General features: G+C 41.2%; 1 protein-coding gene and 1 pseudogene across 1 annotated transcript in view; both read right to left on the reverse strand.

The window, feature by feature from the left end:
* LOC135222661 (origin recognition complex subunit 5-like) overlaps positions 1-16,178 on the reverse strand; it is a 91,780-nt gene that overhangs the window by 23,921 nt on the left and 51,681 nt on the right.
* LOC135222660 (superkiller complex protein 2-like) overlaps positions 4,690-16,178 on the reverse strand; it is a 63,006-nt pseudogene continuing 51,517 nt past the window's right edge.

Below are 16,178 nucleotides of genomic sequence, written 5' to 3' on the forward strand. Positions count from 1 at the left end.
CATGTTTCAGTAGCGAAAGCCCTCCAATGGAACCTGTGCAAGAAACACCAGCTACCTTGCAGTAAGATGTGGTACAAACACCAACCTGAACCTGAGGGAATGATAGATAACGAGCAAGCAAAGATCCTCTGGGACTATGGCATCAGAACAGATAAAGTGATATGTGCCAGTAGACCAGACGTGATGTTGATTGACTAAATCAAGAAGAAAGTATCACTCATTGATTTTGCAATACCATGGGGCACCAGAGTAGAAATGAAAGAGAAAAGATTGATAAGTATGAAGACACAAAAATAGAAATAAGAAGCTAGGCATGGTCCCAAGATCTCTCAAAAGGAACCTGGAAAAACTAGATGCCGAAGTAGCTGCAGGACTCGGGCAAAAGAGTGTGCTCCTAGAAACAGTGAACACATAAAAACCACCCAGTAGAATAGGATAACTGTGACAGACCAAAAAAAATTAAATAAAAATAAATATATAAATAAGTAATAATAATACTATTATGTAATAATAAAAGCCACCTGAAGTTTGGAACCAATTCCTTATCCAATCCCTTTCCCAAAAATACTGTATTTAAGAATAAAATTAATGTTACCAGTGGAGCTTGGGCTCAACAGATATGGACAGTTCTGTTCATTTTAAACCTTGTGTCTTTCATCATTGTACTTCAAAATCAAACTAACAATATCAAGATACATAAGTCTGAGAAGAAAAAATAAGAGCCAGTAATGGATATAACACGAGAGTTAGGGTTCTGCAACTAACAATAATAAAACGAAGCAAAAAAGGGATGCGGTGAAATCACCAGGATGACTTCAATAGGCATCTGGATGAAAGAGTTGGGCTAAGTGAAGATATGGAGATTTCTTTTCAGGTACAGTAATGGGAAATTAAATATACTACAGTACAAATGTGGATCTGTTAGCATACATATAGATGATACAAATAACAGCAAGAAATACTATTGGCAGACTGTAAGACCACTGATGATCCTTTGTACACACTGAAAACAAGTCAATGCATCATAATTTTCATATGATACCTTGACTGCCAACCAAAGGTACCAATTGCCGATACTGATGTATTCAAAACTTTTAAGAGCTGCATAAGATAGTTGAGGCAAAATGTTTTCCAACAGAAATATTTTTTGTCAACAAAATAAACTTGTTCTAGAAACATATGCTGAAACCTACAAATATTCTCAGGTCAAGATAAAAACAGTCTAGACATTTTTGTTATGTAAATTCCCAGTCACAAAAAATGGGGGAGGAGACTGTCATTTATGTCCCACATGTAAGTGCAAGATACCTTATGTAACTATCATGGGAAATCTGTACAGTGAACGTGTTCAGTTCATATGTGTAGCACAATAGTGACAAATAAGTACAACAACGTTACTTCTCATGCTTAGTATTGAATCCTATATGAACTACCTCACAAACTACAATTTTGTAGGTTCTACTTCATGTAGTAGGATATGATTCCTTATTGTATGCTTTGCTTTGATGCTCATATGCTGTCTTTTGTATGGCACCATTTATACTCTTAAATACTTTGTATCTCTCTTCTTCATATTTCTCACTAAGCTGTACACCAACCAATACGCAACAGAATACTATTGCGTTTATATCATCCTACATCCAGGATATTTGGTGGCAAGAATAGAATAACAACATCTGATCACTTCACCCAAACAGGTACTAATCCCAGTTACAAACTGAAGGTGGAAACATATATGTAACTACCATAAACATAAGTGTAACACTGCTTCCAAGTGGAAATGTTGCATAGTTCAGACCAAAGCTTTCCTACTAGACCATTCTGAGAGCCCATAAGCATTCAAGAACGTGAATAGGCACATGCTTTATTACCGTCGTTTAAAAAGAAAAGAGTATATGAGATTAGCAATGTTTAAGAATTGTTTTTGAACTGTTGTATTCCTGACAATAAAAATACTGATGACAAAACATCCCATTAAAGATGCTTTTGATTTTAGATAATGCTCCAAAGCATCCACAGCATCTCATAATCACATCCTGTTACAAATAAATTTTCTTTTTAGGTTACTGAAGTGAATACAGCCAAATACTCCCTGTGTTTTAGAAAATATTCACTGTTGTGAAGAGAAAAGAAGTCACAAAGTAATACATTAAGTCTGTAAAATGTGAAGACATGTAATGATGCTACTGTTTTAGAAAAACCTAAAATACTGATTAGAGAGTAAGAGTATGAATTTGAAATGGATCAGAGGGTAAGAGTATGAATTTGAAATGGATTATGAGGATGTTCATGAGCTTAATAGCATTGGGGCAAAAAGGCTTTTCAATGAGAAACTAACTGAACTGGAGAAAGTAAGAAAGAAAGTTATACATAAGCCACCAGAAAAGTTCACAACAAAGAAAAGTGCCAAGGCTTTTGTTATATTACTATTGGCATAAGAGGTTTTAGAAAAAGGTATCAGTCACAGTAGATTGGTAAGTTTGTATTGGGAAAAAAAAATGGATATCAGGTCACAATAGATTTGTAGGTGCTGACAGGCATGTACAAGGTTCTTACTTGCTACTTTCCATGGACAGAGGAAACATGCCAATAAAAATTTATATTCTCTTGAAGAGAATGTGCATGTTCAGTCATAGAAAAAACAAAAATGTCTGACACTCATTGCCTTCACAAGAGTTAATGGTCCTCTCTGTTGTAAGAGCTGTTCTGAGCTGCAAAGACCTTAAGTAATCACTACAAGGGTAGCATCTGATCAACTTATATCCACTTCACATTCTATTTTACAAAATTAAACTAATTTTATTGAAAATACCTATACATATACGTATACTACTTGTAAGATTTCTCCTTATTATAGAATAAAAGATCTAAGATTTGTCATAAAAATTGCACTATTTACCGGTAAACAAAATGTTTTTTTCAGTATTTAATAAACTGCATGATATTCAAAGTAGTAAGCCTCTCTGTTAGTGACTTCCCAATAGTAGACTACATAAGTCTTCCCAACATGTTGGAAATGGTAAAGGCAGGACTCCAAATTTTTTAGGAACATACATCCATTATGAGAAAAGCTTATTTTGCTGACTGATGGCATTTGTTACTGGACATAAATTCACGTATTCTTTAGTATAAAGCTTGAATGCTGATAGGTTGCTATAGGGTAGTAGAGGGGGTTGTAATCACTTGAGACATACTACTTTCCAATTTTTTTCATTTATGTGTCCCTGCTCCACTTTTTGGCATACATATTCATGTTTTCTTTGGCATACATATACATGGTTTCAAATGCAAATTGCTATACAGTGTACAAAAATTTCTTTTATGTTATTTGCTAGTATTCACCATGACCTATTTCTAAAATCACTCACATTAGTCCTCATTCAGCCTATCTACCAGGCTACTAATGTTCCTGCCCACTTACACACCAAAAATTACCAAAGTATAAAACTTAAAATGGCTGAGAAAATCACAATTAAATGACTGCTATACCCATCATTACATTGAAAACTATGTATGAATGGTTAACCAACAAGTTCACAATAGATTGTTCTGTTGATACCCTAGTACTTTACATTATCAATACGAGCTTGAGAATACACGAAGGAGTCTTTCTTAAACAAAGAGCTGTGAATTAATAAACCCCCCAAATTAAAAGCCCGGGAACTTACATGAAACAAAACCATAAAGTAAAGAGATAAAAATCAGTACTTTGTTGTCGGCACCTAATTAATGTTACATAAATGATTGTGAAAAGTTTGACTGATTCCAAAAAAGTGTATAATGTTACTGGTGCCTCCGACTTGCCACCTCAAAAAAAACAAGTACTACTAGTAATGTATGATCCATGGAGCCAGTCACTGAAGTCCACACAGTACATCCGAGTTCAATAGCTGGCTTCAACACATCTACCTTTCACGCCGGGTTAAATGGCGATCATGCTTAGTCCTATGTAACTTAAAAATATTGTAATAAAATATTTTCGCCTACCAACGTGCAATCTTACTAAAGCATCACCATTAACTCAATTGCCTTGATCAAGATGTGGGAAATTTAATTCTAAGGACTTCAACTTGACGAAAAATTAAATAAACATGCATAACTAGGGGTATATTTAACAACAAATGTATCAAATACCACTAGAGTGGATGTCTTTGCAAAAAATAAATTGCCATGATCATTCAAGGTATAAATAAAAATTAAATACCATCACAGAATTGTTTATTACACATTGGCTAAGGTGGAATATACAAGAGTAATGTTTATATAAAATATATTTCATACAAATTGAATAGTACTGTGCTGTACTCCATCCAAATTTAACTTTTTATGATATTATTGAATATCCAAATTGTTGTTACATCAACAGCTACTAAATTAAGCTTAGCATTACAAGGAGTACAATTTAAATCTCTTTCAGACTACAAAACTTGCTACAGCAAGCAAAAAATACAGTCTGTCAAGACATGTACACTTTTGTTCTAAATATATGCAGCAAAGAAAATCCAAATGTCAGTTATGTGCACTTTTGATGTAATTATATGCACATCCAAGGCACACATTTGGCTTCACAATTACAATAAAATACAATTTCAATATACTGCCAAGAACAAAACTTATATTTTCTGAAAACTCAAAATCATTCAATTGGCCTCATATATAATTAATTTGTGCAATCTAATTGGCATATAAAGTTTTGTGCATATCCAGATAAAGGCAAAAAGGGTAACAACCCTCCAACGCTGCTCCAACGTTGCTCATAAGTATTTGACCATCCACAAATAAATGTTACCCACCAACAGAATACAATTTGAACAGATTTAAATTTATTCATAGTGTACATGTGGGGAAATTGCATACAAAATTTCCCACAATGAGCATACAATGAAAAAAGATGTCACAAGAGTAGTATCACAATACTGGGGTATGTATCCAGATTTTCTTGGTAAACTCCTACACAGGATATTGTCTTGCTTCAGTAACATCAATTAACATTTTCAAATATAGCACATAAACCTTGCTGAACGACTATTACATAAGCAAATTGACATATTTCTGATCAACCCTGTTCAGCCTCACAAGTTGTCATTCCAACAATTTCAGTACGTACATGTAATTTTCTGACAACACTGGTGAAGGTATCATCTTAACTTGAATTTACTGTGTATATAAACTAGGAGTGAAAAAAAAACAATGTCCCTTTTTATCAGCAGTAGAGGCTTCCATCATCTTTTCTGCAGCCGGACATCACCTGTTATTCTACCAGCATTCCTGACATCCTTCAGTACTTCATCTAATCGCTGGATACATTTCACCACAATTCCTTCTTGGACATCTGTCACTCCATTATGTCCTTAAAAGATACCCCTTGTTGCCCATCTATACACAGCTTCAATTAATCCAAAATTTATATTGATCAATATAATCCCCAACAGTTTCTTTCAGGCCACACTCCTTCTGAGTTTCTCCAATACGTTTTGCAACATTCTTAAACTCCTGCATTCCCTTTTTCAATTCAGGTGTTAGGGTAGGATCACTGCAGTTCTTTTGTTGGAAGACCATACAAGAAAGTAATGCAGCTATCAGATCACAAGGCTTGTCAGTCACAAGATTATCCACAACCAGTTCAGTGATTGTTAGTTCATGGTTTCCCATTTCGCATGCAACACGACCCTTGAGGGTAAGGGCAAGATTATCTTGGATATAGCCAAGTGATTTGAGCACTTCAATCTTCATTCTGATATTCAGGAGAATAACTGCAATGCTTCTTCAGACATAAGGAACTTTAGGCGACCTATCTCCTCCCTCAAAGTGTAACTTTGTGTACGTCATACCAAAATGTTCCCTAAACTGAGTACATTCAAGCAAGTCAACTCAACAACTCTAGACCTATGAATTTCCATACGATGAATTTCTGAACGGGGCAACCTATCTCCCTAATACCAAGATCACTTATCAAGTTGAGGTAACTCAGGTTCTCACCGCCAGACTCATTCAATCGTTGCATCTCCTTAATAACATCCATGACAGACTGAGATGGCGGGTCAGATTTAAAGCGAGGAATCTGGCGCTTCTTAATGTTATCAATTACCTTGTCACCATCTATCTTAATATGTTTGTTGGTAACGGCAACAACATCCTGTGAACTTATCTCCAAAAAGTCATGTTCAGAAGTTTCTTCCAAAACCTCAATCTTCTCCTGACTTGCTATAAGGCACTCCTTCACTTTGATCTCATCAGGGGACAACTTTTCATTAGGTCTAGAGTCTTTGAGAATAAACACAGTTAATTTAGTTTTGTCCTTAGGGTCTACCTTTAATAAACAAGCTAAATAAAATTGATACTGCTCATGTGAAATAATAATAATTCTGCCTGGGGAAAGCACTTTAACAGCTCCAGGGAAGCCCATGATAAGCTTATAAACAATTTACGCTGTTCAGTAAAAATCTTTAGATGCAATATAATATTTTTTCTATATCTTGACACATCATGCATTCAAAATCTGGTTCTTTACCCAATTTATCTTCAAAGTCTTTGAGCTCACTTTCATATTTACTCTGGTTCCTCATCATGGTGGCTTCTGAGAATGATCTCTTCAGCATGTCTTGAACGCTTAAACTTTCCACACGCAGAATGTTCAGAATCATAGAATAAGTAAGCTTAAACTGTGACTCCAGCTTTGTAGGCCTACCAAGCATCATACGATGCAGATCCGACATTTCAGGTACTTCGACTTTACAAAAGTATTACAACGGTGCCTGTGGTGGTCTAGACCTCTCCTTCCAGCACGGCCAGCCCAATTTGAATGTATTCACTTGGCAGAAGATCTCTGAGGCCATTCCCATCATGCTTCCTAATGGAGTCAAAAACAACGCATCTTGCCGGCATGTTCACCCCCTCATAGCAAAAAGTTTCTGTGGCAAAAAGGAGCTTGACCAATCCCTTTGCAAACAACATTTCAACAACTTCCTTTAATATTGGTAATATGCCACTGTGATGGACCCCAATCCTTTGGAAAGAAGTTCTTTCATGTAAATAACCTGCGGTAATTCTCGGTCAGACTTAGGAAGCTTATCGTGCATTTCTTGATAAAAGTATAAATTTCTCCCTTTTCGTTGGGGGTGGTGAGATCTTGACTTAACAGCTGACTTGCATTGCTATCACACCTCTTCTTGGACAAGGTAAAGGGCAACACGGGAAGTAACTCCCTCTTGCTCAAATGGTCAATAAGCCGATCCACATGTTCTTCTCTTGCTTATCACCCATGAACTGCCGTCCTTGCTTTGGTCCTTGGGGTTGCTCCTTTCCTTCTCTCTCTCTTTTTTAGAAGCTACAGCATCATTATAACCTTTTGTTATGAAATTTCCATTGGCATCTACCAACAGGAACCAATATCATCCTTAGTTTTTACCTCCATTACCAGTGTACAAAAAGTGTTCCAGGGGCACAGGCCGCTTAGTAGTGCTGATTACGTAAATCTTCCTTTTCTTAATTCTTCCAATCCAGTCTGCAAATTCTATAGTATTTGGCACTGTAGCAGAACCAAGGAGAACAATATTGACAGTAGCTGGGAGCATAATAAGCACCTCTTCCCAAACATGACCCCTCTCAGCATTATTTTATATAATGAACTTCATCAAAAATGACCCATTCTAAATCTCTGATCAGATCGCTGCCATTGTACAACATTGACTGCAAAATTTCAGTGGTCATAATAAGACATGATGCCTTTGGGTTAATCTGAATATCTCCTGTCAACAACCAACCATCATCATATTTGACCTTAAAGTCTTTGTATTTCTGATTTGAAAGGGCCTTAATGGGAGACGTATAAAACAGCTCGCGTCATATTCCTCAATGTTAATGCAACAGCGTATTTCAGCAACAACAGTTTTACCAGCTGATGTGGTGAGCAGCTACAAAAACACAATTCCGCTTCTCTAAGTGTAAAATCGCTTGTTTCTGAAAGTATCCAGTTCAAAGGGATATGTACAGGCTGGATTTGGAATCTGTGAGCTGAAGTCATCTACTGGTTCATTGACATTAATATGCTCTGCCCACTCGGTACTCTTCTCTTTCCTCTCAAAATGAGAGGCTCTGGGAGTATCAGTAATATTCAAAACAAATTCGTCCTTCTTTGGGGGTGCTGAAATCTATTGTGAAAGATTGGGTGTTCACCCAATAGATTCATCTTCTTCATTTAAGTCTTCCAAAGTGAGAGTAAGTGTTTTACCTAATATTTTTTCTTCTTTTTCATTGAAAATTTCAAGATCATTGTCATCCAACTTGAGAATGTCTGTTATATTGACCACTAACTCTTTATTACTTTCTTCAACTGGTTTTACTTCCTCAGGTTCACTTTCCTTCTCAAAAACCATTCCACGAGACAACTTGGGGTGTTTTGTTAATAGATTACTAAAATCTAAACCGAATTCTTCTTGGACAGACTTACTTTTCCCAAGATCTGGTTCAGGAAACCCTCCAGGCCAGAAGGGATAGTTTGTGGAAGAACCTCGAACCACTTCTTCTGGAGGACCAGGAGCTCTGCCCATTGAAAATGAGTTTTTGAGATGTTGCTCCTGCATCTTTATTCCAAATTTCTCTAAGTCCCAGTAATTTCTCCAGTTGCTGGATCTCTCTCTACACAGACTGAGGTGCTTGGAGGGTTTACTGTAACACTGAAGAGGCGTGTTGGATCTGGAATTCTGGGGAACCACTTATAAGAATATATTGGGTCATGTATTGGCAGGTCTTCAGGGGATAGGTATTCCTCAAGTTTCTCCTTCAGGGTTGGCAAAACAGGAGGCAAGCCAACTACACCCCCTTGGCTGCCCATGATGCCTGGAAAAATGAAAGAAAAAGTTGATATAGTATGTGCATAAAAAATGATATTGTTATAATACAATAAAGTTTCATACATACTTACCTGGCAGATATATACATAGCTAAGACTCCGTCGTCCCCGACAGAAATTCAAATTTCGCGCCACTCGCTACCGGTAGGTCAGGTGATCTACCTGCCTGCCCTGGGCGGCAGGACTAGGAACCTCATCCCCGTTTTCTATCATATTTTCTCTCTTCCACCTGTCTCCTGCGGGAGGCTGTGGGCCATTATCGTATATATCTGCCAGGTAAGTATGTATGAAACTTTATTGTATTATACAATATCAGTTTTCATACAATGAACTTACCTGTCAGATATATAACATAGCTGATTGGCACCCTTTGGTGGAGGGTCAGAGACAGCTAATATGGAATAGACAGGTAAACAACATATGTTGTAGGTATAAAAGAAAAACCTTAGTTCCTACCTGATAGGTGGTAGACTTCGTGGCTGTAGCCCGGTAGTCTGCATCACCTCAAGACTTTAGCGAGATATTAGATCTATGGCTAGAGTTCTTGTGGGTTCTGTCGATGGGTATAAGAACCGCTTACTCGGCAGAGCCTAAAAGGACTTTGTCAATGGGTACTGGACCACTTCTATGACAACACACCTTGTGAAGGAGCATAACCAATCCCGACCACCTGATCCTCACCACCATGTTAGTATATAGAATTGTTCTGAGTTATCCCCGAACTCATAACAAACAACCCATAACTCGAAACTAAAAACTCATTTATACAAAAATTCTCAAAAACAAAAAAAAAAAAAATTTTAAATACTCCCCTAAAAGATATCACAAGAGTTCCTTACTGAACAACAGTGACTGGCCGCCAGTGCAGCACCAAGCCCTCTTTGTCAGCAGGAATCTAGAACATATCTAGTAAAAGGTATGTACAAATTTCTAAGGATGGTTTTTGTTTGGGCTCCCGTACCCAGTATTGTATCCGCCGATACAAATGGTCCAGAGAAAAACATTTCTCGTAGATCACGCGAACGTCTTTAAGATAGTGAGATGCAAAAACTGAATTGCACCTCCAATATGTCGTGGTCAATGATTTTCTTTAATGACATATTCTTCTGAAAAGAGAGAGACGTCGCCACTGCTCTAACTTCATGGGCTTTACTCTTAAAAGCGGAAAAGAGTCGTCAGGACAGAACTTGTGAGCATCCGTAATGACGCTCCTAATGAAGAAAGCTAATGCGTTCTTAGACATGATTCTTGTGGGGTCCTTAATCGAACACCAAAGACTTTGTCTAGAGCCTCCCATTTGTTTCTTTCTTTGTAAGAAGAACTTCAAGGCTCTTACCGGGCAAAGAGACCTCTCTGTTTCTCTCCCTACTAGACTCGATAAGCCTTTGATCTCGAATCTCTTGGGCCAGGGATTCGATGGATTTTCATTCTTCGCTAGAAACAGAGTTCTAAACGAGCAAAGGCCGAGTCTTTGTTTAAGCCGACTTCATCTTCTAGGGCATGAAGTTCGCCAACTCTTTTGGCTGTCGCCAAAGATAGGAGAAACAAGCATTTTCTTGTTATATCCCTGAACGAAGCTACGTGGGGAGGCTCAATCTGTCCGACGAAAGGAACTTGAGAACTACGTCCAGGTTCCAACTGGGTGGAGTTAGTTCCTTCGATTTTGTCGTTTCAAACGATCTAATCAAGTCGTGCAGATCTTTATTGTCAGCAATGTCTAGGCCTCTGTTTCTAAATACTGCCGACAGCATGCTCCTGTATCCTTTGATTGTCGATACAGACAAATGAGAGACCTCTCTCAAGAACAACAGGAAATCGGCGATTTCGGTTATAGAGGTACTGGAGGAGGACAACTTCTTAGACTTGCACCACCTTCTGAATACCTCCCACTTCAACTGATAGACTCGTCTAGTGAAGCTCTGCGGGCTCTAGCGATAGCGCTTGCAGCTTCGCGAGAAAACCCCCTCGCTCTGACAAGTCTTTCGATAGTCGAAAGGCAGTCAGAGCGAGAGCGGGGAGGTTTTGATGAAACCTCTCGAAGTGTGGCTGTCTGAGAAGATCCATCCTTTTTGGAAGGGATCTTGGGAAGTCTACTGTCACTCCAGCACCTCTGCAAACCAATCTTGTTGCTGGCCAAAACGGGGCTATCAGGGTCATCCTTGTCCAGTTGGACGCTACGAACTTTCTCAACACTTGTCCCAGGATTTTGAAAGGGGGGAAAGAAAAAAGCGTACACGTCCACATGAGACCAGTCCAGCAGGAAGGCGTCGACCACGAGAGCTCTTGGGTCTTCCACGCTGAACAAAAGACTTCCAGCCTTTTGGAAAGGAATGTGGCGAACAGATCTACGTGAGGAGTGCCCCAGAGATCCCAAAGACTCCTGACACACCTCTGAATGAAGAGGTTCCATTCTGTGTGAAGGACCTGGTTCTCTGCTCAGTCTGTCCGCCCTGATGTTTCTCGTCCCCTGAACAAATCTTGTTAGGAGGGCGATGTTTCTTTGTGAGGCCCAAATTAGCAGATCTCTTGCTATCTCGTAAAGCGACACTGAGTGTGTTCCTCCCTGCTTCCGAATGTAGGACAGGGCTGTAGTGTTGTCCACATTCACTTGGACCAACACTGTTCGTCACAAAGGGTTCGAAGAACTTTTTTTTTTTTTAGCGCTAAGTGCAACTGCTAGAAGTTCTTTGCAATTTATGTGCCAGGACACCTGTGCTGCCTTCCAGGTGCCTGACACTTCTCTCGGTCCTAGTGTTGCTCCCCAACCTTCTCCGATGCGTCGGAATACAACACTCGGTTTGGGTTCGGAACTTCCAGAGAAAATTCCCTTGTTCTCTTTTAGAGGGGACAACCACCATTGTAGGTGTGGGTTTCATCTCCCTTGGAAGGAGAAAACTGTCGGAGAGAAGTCCGTCTTCCAATTCCACGATCTCCTTAGGGAAAAACTGAAGAGGGCGAAGATGTAGTCTTCCTAGAGGGAAAAAACAAAACTGTTCGGATGCGAGGAAAGGGTGCCTAGTAGGCTTAACCATTCCCTCGCCGAAGTTCGTTCTTTCCCTAAGAAGAGAGAGACTTTTTCCAAGCCTCTCACGATTCTCTCTTGCGAAGGAAATACTCGAAAACCCCGAGAATCCATCTGAATCCCCAGATAAACCAAGTTCTGTCTGGGAATCAGCTGTGACTTCTCGAGGTTCACGAGTAGTCCCAACGCCTTTATCAGGTCTAGGGTCAAAGAAAGGTCCTCCAAACACTGTCTCTCTGTTCTGGCCCTGATGAGCCAATCGTCCAAATATAGAGAGATGTTGACGCCTTTGAGGTAAGAAGAAACCTCGCCATTCTTCATCAGGCTTGTGAAGACCTGAGGCGCTGTGGATAGGCCGAAACACAAGGCCCTGAACTGAAAGATCCTTCCCCCCGTCATGAAACGGAGGTACTTCTTCGACGAAGGGTGAATCGGGACATGAAAATAGGCGTCCTGAGATCCAGCGACACCATCCAATCTCCTTGACGTAACGCCGCAAGGACTGAGGCCGAAGTCTCCATAGAGAAACTTCTCCTTTCGAATGAACTTGTTCAGAGCGTTTGACCATCTAGAACTGGTCTCCAGCCCCCCGAGGCTTTCGCAACCAGGAAAAGCCGATTGTAAAACCCCGGAGAGTTTTGCTCTAGAACCAGTTCTATGGCTCTTTTGTCCCACATTTGATTCACCATCAGACGAAGAGTATCCCTCAGTACAGGGTCCTTGTATCTGGCTGACAGTTCCCGCGGAATGGTCGTTAGTGGAGGACTGTCTTGGAAGGGGATAAGATATCCCTTCCTGATTATGGACATGGAGGAGGCGTCTGAGTTTATGAGTGACCAGGCGGTCTGCAAATTCGAGAAAGCCTGGCCCCCACTGGTGTTTGGAGGCTGTCTGTCTCACTTCCCTTTCTTAAAGGGACGGGAAGTAGCCTTACCTCTCCTCTCAAGACCTCTTCTCTTAGAGGTAGCTCTGGAGAGAGGCCCTCCTCGAAAGGGCTGAACCGTAGAAGTAGGTCCTTTCTTGTCAACAGAAACCAGAGGTCTCTTCCTTGCAGGACTGCAGGAGAAGATCCTGAGTTCGCCTTCTCAGTCCAGTGATCGAGAAATGTCCTTCACTAACTGAGAAGGAAACAAGAAGTCAGACATGGGAGCGAAAACCAGGGCTGTCTCTGTGAGGAGAAACCGCCTTGGTTAGGAATGAACTAAAAATACTCCTCTTCTTAAGGAGTACTGCTCCGAAAAGAGAGGAGATTTCTCCCGATCCGTCTTGTACCCGCCTTGTCAATACAAGCAAGAATACTGGAGAATGACTCGGGGTCAAGACCCATCCGAGTCATGAGCTTTCTTAGACATCACCCCAAGGGACCAGTCTAGGAAATTTAAAACACTTCCAAAATATGGAAGAGTCCCTTGAGGAGATGATCCGTCTCCGAAATAGCCCAAGACACGCGAGCTCCATTCAAAGCGTGTCTCCTTGACGAGTCAACCAAGGTTGAAAAGTCCGCTTCGGCTGCCGCTGGAAGAGAAAGGCCCATGTTCTCCCCGTTCGGTACCAGAAACCTCTCTTGCCAGAAAGTATGGCTGGAGGCATACAGAAGGTGGTCCTGGCCCAGATCCCTTCTTAGACAACATCCATTTGTCTAAGGACTGAAGATCTCTCTTCATAGAGATCGTAGGTCTCATCTTCAAGACCGACGAAGACTTAGGGACAGTAGCACTCGAAAACAGCGATCGAGGCGAAGGAGGAGCGGCAGGAGTTAAGAATCTCCGTATTCTCGTAAAAGAAGGTCAGTTAGAACTTTATAGTTCGAGACTCCTTCTCTCCCGTCACCCTCTTCTTCCGAATCTCCTTCTCTACCTTGTGGAGAATCGGCCTGAAAAACGAGAGGATCTTCATCCCGTTCTCTCTCTACTGGTGACAAATCTATTAGGAGAGGGGCTCATAGAGTGAACCGATCTCTCTCACGTCTAAAAGAAGTCTCGCGTCTGCTTGACTTCTCGTGCCATGAAACAGCTCCTCGCGCTTGGCTGGCGCCTCGCGCTTGTCTGGCGCCTCGCGCTTGGCTGGCGCTTCCTGCTTGGCTGGAGCGTGTAGCCTGGCTGGCATCTCACGCCTGGCTGACGTCTCGCGCTTGTCTGGCGCCTCACGCAACTCCTCGCGCCTGGCTGGCGCCTCCGCGCCTGGCTGAAGTATCTCGCGCTTGCTGGCGCCTCGCGCCTTGGCTGACGCCTCCGCGCTTGGCTGAATCCTCACGCCTAACTGGCGCCTCGCGCCTGGCTGGTGGGTCTCAGGCCTGAGCGTATCCTGATCTCGAGCAACTCTTCCTCGAAAGATCCTGACGTTTTTTGTACGCCTCTTCTTGCCTGGAAGACGTTCCTATGTTCTGGCGGACGCTTTCACGAACTGGCTGGAGAAAGAAGACGAGACTTCTTAATAGGAAGTTCTAGCGTCCTTCTTGCGAGGGGGATCCCTTGAAAGAACTCCAACCAAAGAGGCCAATCCTGCTCTTGAACTGTCAGCAAAAAAATCCTCTTCGGAAGCCACCCCAGCGTCCTCTTCAATAGAAGAAGGCATGAGAACTCGAAGGAGTGCGATCCTCAAATACATCTCTAGGAGGCGTCGAAACCAGCTTAGCCTTCTTGATAGAAGAGGGAAAAAAGGCTTCCTCCGAGAAGCGCTCCGGGGGCTCGAGTCGAACGCGCGCTCTTTCCAATGCCTTTTCAGTGGCCTAGAAAGATCCGAGTCCTTCCACCCTCGTTTAGGTGAAGGAGAACCGGACGACGAGAAACAATCTCGTAGGACGCTTCTATTTGAGCGGTCCTGAGCAGACTGTAACGAAACAGAACCTGCTGAAGGGACGCCTGACCGTTGGGGATTCCCCACAACCTCCGTACGACTTTCGACTTTCCTACTCCTCTGGGTATGTGAGTTTGGAAGAGGTCTAGGCCTGGGAGCATCGCAGGACGGTCAGACGCCCCCTCCACAACACTGGGAACACTCACTTCACTTAGTAATTCACAACCACTAGCCTTACCTTGCATGCCGCCATCTTTGTCTTCATTTTACGAAGAGTAGCCTTCAGATTGGCGATTTCAGAAGCCGAATCCGACTGCAAAGCCTGTGAGGATTCAGATACATAGGGTAGAATCATATTCATTAATAAAAGGAGAGTTAGACTCAGAAAAAAGGCTCAATAGGCCTTGTACTCACACTCTTTTGTGCAGCCCGTCTAATCCTATCCCTCTCTAACTTCTTCAAGTAAGAAGTTAGAGTCTTCCATTCATTAGCATCCAACCTTTCACACTCAATACAGGTGTTAGCCAAAGAACAGTCAAACCCCCTACATTTACGACATACAGTGTGAGGATCAACCGAAGCTTCGGTATCCTCACCCTTGCAGCCTACATTCACACACAACTCTCACACTAACACTTGAATCAGACATTCTATTAGAAAAAAAATCAAAAGCAAGTCCCAAATCCAGTCCCCACAGGTAAGCGAATGCCAAACAACGATCCAGTACGTCACCAAGAAATCCAATAAAGATGATCATAAAGTCTTGAAAGCAAAAGTTCCAGTCAGGAGGTAGTAACAACAATGTTGATACCACCGGCGACAGAGAAATATGATAGAAAACGGGGATGGTTCCTAGTCCTGCCGCCCAGGGCCAGGGCAGGCAGGTAGATCACCCTGACCTACCGGTAGCGAGTGCTCGCGAAATTTGAATTTCTCGTCGGGGAACGACGGAGTCTTAGCTATGTATATATCGACAGGTAAGTTCATTGTATGAAAATAAAATTTAACATAGTTTCTATTAACATATTTAAAGCCTGTTAAAAAGTTTACAGTAGAAGGGATGTAGCGCTAAAGCCAACTGATTTTACTTTTATAAGTGCATGCTCACTGATACGCAGGATAGGCCAAGAACTTAACATAGCCCTTCAACTGTATAAGATCTCACTTACAGCTACATTTATACAGAATTATTTCAAGTTACCTTTATCAACATGATGCACTTGGCAGATAAGTCCTAATTAAATGAAAAGTGTAAATTACAGCTAGCTTGGGACTAAATTGACAATGGAATTACATACGACTTAAGGGCATCGCGAATGCTCAAGTGCAACTGCCATTTATTAGGATCTGTTTACTTATCAGATTTTTCTACCTATCAGAATGTCAGACCCCCAAAAGATCTTCATACTCTGATAAATGTTTAAACATAATAAATATTACAATTACTAATATATATCTATGCTGCATCAAGCTACAGTATCCCTATAAATCTTGAGATCTCTCTATCCC

The sequence above is a fragment of the Macrobrachium nipponense genome, chromosome 8 (assembly GCF_015104395.2).
Source record: "Macrobrachium nipponense isolate FS-2020 chromosome 8, ASM1510439v2, whole genome shotgun sequence".
In the NCBI taxonomy this organism is placed as follows: domain Eukaryota; kingdom Metazoa; phylum Arthropoda; class Malacostraca; order Decapoda; family Palaemonidae; genus Macrobrachium; species Macrobrachium nipponense.